The sequence below is a fragment of the Temnothorax americanus genome, unplaced genomic scaffold (assembly GCF_048541705.1).
Source record: "Temnothorax americanus isolate GAGA-0224 unplaced genomic scaffold, ASM4854170v1 Scaffold35, whole genome shotgun sequence".
Taxonomy (NCBI): Eukaryota; Metazoa; Arthropoda; class Insecta; order Hymenoptera; family Formicidae; genus Temnothorax; species Temnothorax americanus.
In genome coordinates, this window is record NW_027509496.1 from 527,441 (window position 1) to 533,360 (window position 5,920).

At 38.6% G+C, this 5,920-nt stretch overlaps 1 pseudogene; it reads right to left on the reverse strand.

The window, feature by feature from the left end:
* Positions 1-4,420: 4,420 nt before the first annotated feature.
* Positions 4,421-5,552, reverse strand: LOC143901681 (uncharacterized; annotated as a pseudogene).
* Positions 5,553-5,920: the final 368 nt, after the last annotated feature.

Genomic DNA, 5,920 nt, shown 5'->3' on the forward strand with positions numbered 1-5,920 from the left:
ACGACATTCAAATGGTGTTAGTGGGCGCTTACTTATTTCGCGCATGCGCACTCCATTTTAGACAACAAGGAATCAGGAGAGTTGCGCTACTGTATATACTGTGACCTAGCCTCGACGTCCCGCAATGGTGCTAACCCATTCGGCGTCCGACACCCAGCGCCGTCTCGGTCTCACCATCCACCTCCGCTTCAGCCGCGCCGCCTTCTGGCCGCTCTCCGTGACCCACGACAGCGCGCGCCTTCCGCCGCTCTCCCACCTCTCACGCCCCTGACTTTTTCTCTACCTTCTCCACATCCTAACCTCCAAATCTGCTTTGAGATTTTTGGTCTCCATTCTCCAGCCGTACCCTCCTTGGAGCCTCCTCCACTTCCTCGTCCTCCTCCATACCTCTTCCACCACCTCCACCACACTACTCCATCTCCCCGACTTTCCTTCTGCCGCAAATTACTTCCTAACTCGCTCTCTTAACTCCGGGCCAACCGCCCGCTCCGCTCGCCGAACCGGAAGTCAAAGAAAACTTGGTAACTTTTTCAATATTTAGCTTATGATATCTTGATAATTGTTTGCCAGAGGAAAAAATGGTATAAAGAACTTTTTGACTTGATTATGTCTTAAGAATATGCTGTTTCAATATAGCACTCCAATTTTTTTAAATATTTGTAAACACTCCAAGAAGATGCAAACACAAATAGTTAAAAAAAATTGGAGTATACTATTGCCACGGCACATTTTTGAAATAAAATTAAGTTAAAAAGTCTTCTGTACCACTTTTTTCTCTGGCAAACAATCATCAAGATATTACAAGCTAAATATTGAAAAAGTTACAAAGTTTTCCTTGAATATCTCAAAAAGTATTAGGCAAATAAAAGAATTTTTCAAACAAAAGTTATTCAAATTAATTAATAGAAAAAAATGGTACAATAAAAAGTAAGGCTTTTTATTTAAAAAATTTGACTTAGGCCTTATTAGGCTCAATACAGGTTCTGGATCCAAAATTCAATAAGATCGTCTATTGGCCCCCTTCAAACCTTTAAACTTTTATCTGAAACACTTTTCCAATAAACCAAGCCGTCCATTGACACTTAACGAAGATTAACACAATAACATTTAAACGACACCCAACGATAAAGGGATCATGGCGACAGTGATTAAATCGACATAGAACATTAAAAGTTAACACCCTGTTAACACTAAACCAACATCCAACGATGAGGATCAGTCTCCAACTTACACTAAACATTGAGACTTAATCCCCAACCTACACTTATCATTGAGAATAAACTCCCAATATACACTCATCATTGAGGATTAAACCCACAACTTACTTAAACCTTAAAGGTCAACACTCAATCTACACCTAAAAATTTGGGTGTTAACCATCAAAATTGAGTGTACTTTTTCATAAAGGGTAAAATCGAGGTATGAGAAAAAAACAAAGAAATTTAATTCGTTAAAGAATAATTATTAAAACTGAAGTAGTGCCGACCTCGTTTTCATCGCGACAACTGTGAAATTTTATATAATATCAGAAACGCAAAGAAGTGGATTATATTACAGATGTGATGGTCAAAGCAGTAGATTAAATATTAAATGAGATTAAATATGCGTTGCAACTTTTAAGCTGTAATATTACTCTATTAATTCACTATATTTTACATATAATTAAAGTTAGTTGTTAATTATGTGCTAGGGTGTTCGAAATAAAAGTACCCACCCGAATAGGGGGGGTAGATTGGGTCAAACTGAAAAGTAAAGTTTCGTACCATTTTGCAAAATTCGCAATAGTTAACGAGTTATTAAATGAAACGTCTGAGCGAATAAGCGCACAAGGAGCGATAGAGGCGGGCCTCGGCGGCTGGCTGGGCTGGCACGGTGCCCGGCGCGCGGCGTGCGGTGGGGGTCGAGAGACGAGTGGCGAGCGGGGCGCGGCGCGGCGCGGCGAACGTCGAGCGACAGATGTTATACACTGCGGCGAAAAAATATTAGAGCCAGCCCATACTAAACTTACGATAATTCCTTCGCGTAAACGGGATTTTGTAGTAACTTACAATAATTTACTACGCGTAAACGAGTGAATTATCGTAAGTTACTACAGAAGTAACGCGCTCGCGTAAACGTAGTAACAGTAGGTAGCACACGTATTGCATAAGCATTGCCGTAGCGTCTTACGCCTTAGATAATATTAATTAGTTTAGCTTGAATTATGTGTAATAGAAACATTTAATTTTAGTAAATTTAATTATTTTGCACGTCAAAGTTTACGAGGTTTACCACAAGCTTTACCTTAACTTTTGTTTATGTTAGAATAACTTTAATGGTGCGTGTCCACCTGCGAGTAAAACTCGAGAGTAGCTCTCGAGATTGATTCTCGCAAATGGACATATTCCTAAAGAGTACCTATAACGGAGAATGAATCGCAGCTCTCGGCGAGCGAACTTTTCAAGACCTACTCGCAAATCGACACGACGTTATTTTACTCTCGGAGATCAACTCGCCAAGCTCGAACGCTGTTCGTATTTTGAGAGCTACATGATATGACACAAAGGAACTTATTGAATAATGCGGAAATCATGAACCATTGTAGAATACTACTGTGACAGAAATAAAAGTTTTTTTAATTTATATGTTTTGCGAATAAAGTGCGAAAAATTCATAATTTAAAGAATTAAATAATAATATTTTTAATACATTCTCTTATTACTTGGTCAATAATTAGTTACACTTAATTTTACATACTTTGCACGTTTTAGTTACAGCGTTAAAATTAAATAAATTTTTACATCGCGAATTAAGTACATAAAAAAAAGAAAAAAAATATTTAATATTTACATGTAAAAATCTAACATCAAGGTATTTCGCAAACAGAAAACTAAATAATAATATTGCACTATGTATTCCATTTCACAATTTGTAAGTCTGTAGAAACTTTTAATTGTTGGGAATCTTCAATTTTAAGGTCTCTAATTTAGAGCAGATCCGACACCTGCGATCAATCCATTGCTTGACCCAGAAGGTCTTTTTGTTGTTATTTAACACCCTTTTTCTTTTTAAAATAGTACAATGTCAGAAAAATTACTCTCAAATGGACAGTGTCAGAATAACTCTCGAGAGCTACTCTGGAGAGTTTTACTCGCAGGTGGACACGCGCCTTAAAACTCTCGAGAATATCTCTCGAGAGTTATTCTGACACTGTCCATTTGAGAGTAATTTTTCTGACATTGTATTCTCGCGAGCATCTCGCGGGAATCCGGAGAGTATCTTTCGGAGAGTTCTCTCAAAACCGTATCCACTTACGTATTTTTTTAGTTGATGTCTGAGAGTGGTGACATCATAATGTCGCGTAAACGAAAAAACTTGCGGTTGCTATAGTGGCTAGCATTATTTTAAAAAGGAAAAGGATGTTAAATAACAACAAAAAGACCTTCTGGGTCAAGCAATGGATTGATCGCAGGTGCCGGATGTGCTCTAAATTAGAGAGCACATGGGAGTCTTCAATCTTAAGCTCCCAACAATTAAAAGTTTCTACAGACTTACAAGTTGTGAAGTGGAATACATAAGGCGATATTATTATTTAGTATTTAGTTTGCGAAATACCTTGATATTATATTTTTATATGTAAATATTTTTATTTTCCTTTTTTTTTTAATGTATTTAATTCGCGATGTAAAAATGTATTTAATTTCAACACTGTAACTAAAACGTGCAAACTATGTAAAACTAAAGTGTAACTAATTATTGACCAAGTAATTCGAAAATGTATTAAAAATATTCCTACCTAATTCTTTAAATTATGATTTTTTTCGCACTTTATTCGCAGAACATAAAAATTTTAAATTTTTTTTATTTCTGCACAGTAGTTATAAAGTATCGTTTTCCACAATAGTTCATGATTTCTGCATTGTTTAATAAATTCCTTTGTGTCATCAAAGGAACAAACTTTTGCCATCTCGATTTTTACTCTCAGCATGTAGCTCTCAAAATACGAACAGCGTCCGAGCTTGGCGAGCTGATCTCCGAGAGTAAAATAACGTCGTGTCGATTTGCAAGTAGGTCTTGACAAGTTCGCTCGCCGAGAGCTGCGATTCATTCTCCGTTAGATACTCTCCAGGAATATGACTATTTGCGAGAATCAATCTCGAGAGCTACTCTCGAGAGTTTTACTCGCAGGTGCACCCACCATAAGACGTTCTATTTGTTAAAAAATAATTATATTAAAAGAACTCAAAATAATATTTAATTTCTACATGACATACGCATAAAATGTTAAGTTATCAGTTATCACGTTGACATAAATGTAACATATGAAAATGTTAAGAAAATAATAACATAGATGTTGTATGTGTATTTTACATTGAAGTAATAATTAAATTTTGGTAACACAAGGAAATTATACACGATTTTTTGCTGCGTATACGTGCCGCGTAACGCAACATTCTCGTACGTAATTTCTGTTCGTAAGGCGTAAGATACTACGGTAATGTACGTGCGCTGGCTCTTAGCCTCTCGCCTTTTCGATGGCATGAAAATGATACGCTACCATTTCCACACCACCTTGCGGTAGATAACTTGGTGCGTTTTTTTTAATAGTGGTTTCCCCGGTAGGCCTAATCCACTCTCATTATTTAATGCAAAAATTGTTCGAAGTGCCGTCCTCTCTCTCGTATGCAGAGTTCGGCCCTTCGTACAATATTGCGCGTCGCACGGTGCACCATGTCCGGCGTAATAGTATCGAAGGCCGCAACAATAGCTTCACGTATCTCGTTTTCTCCACCATTACGCCGCTGCTCGATTAGACTTTTTATATGACCCCATACAAAAAAGTCTAATACATTTAAATCTGGCGACCGTGCCGGCCAGGCGATTGGGCCACCATGACCCATCCACCTATCCGGAAAACGCGCGTCTAATATTTCGCGCACTTAACGACTAAAATGAGTCGGAGCTCCGTCGTGCTGAAAAATTAGCTGCGCCCGTACGCGAAGGGGCACAACCGCGAAAAGAACTGGCAATTCATTCTCAATAAAATTGGCATAAATTTTGCCAGTTAAACGCGGTGGGAGGAAATATGGACCGATCTGGAAATAATGAATAAAAATGTTTCTTCACTTAAACAACAAGAGAAAATTGCTTTCTTTCTACTTTTACTTACCACTTGATTCCCGATTACTCCCGCCCATACGTTTATGGACCAGCGATATTGAAAATTGCCCTCCGGACGCACTGTGCGCGTTTTCATCAGACCACTGAACAGAATTCGGGAATTGTAGGCGCGTTTGGTGTAAACGTGCTTCGTCGGTCCACAGAATTTACGGAAAGATAAATTCCGGGCATTCGGGAAACCTCGTATGTGTTTTTCCACAGTTTTATAATATTGTACACTTAAATTACCGCGAATATAAAAAATTGATAATGACAATACCTTCACAAAAGTATATCCGTGGTTCTAGATCTCGCGCTAAAAGCTGTTGCACACCCGCTGGTAGTGGTACGGATGCAACCCATTCTCTCGTAAAGTGCGATGCACCTCGTACCGAGAGAGATGATACTCGCATGCTGCACGACGCACGCTGTTGTTCGGATTTTCATAAATGCGTCGAGTATTCTCTCTTCGTCTCGAACACGACGACGCACCGGTATGTCTTTTCTATTATGCACAAGACAACCTGTCTCCCTCCGAAGTAAATCGCATTGTCGCTGTCTATTACTATGCGAAGGTTTACGCGACTGCACAAGAAGTTGTTTTGTAGGCGATTCTAGCCAGAAACAATTGACTTTCGGCGACTGTAGACAAAAGAAAAACATACGCGGGAATCTCGGGATCAGTCGATAAGTGTTCGCGCGGTATTTGATAGCGACAATAAGATTTTCTTCTCAAGAATATAAAAATGTGATAGTTGCTTGCTAACTAGCGCAGAAAAAT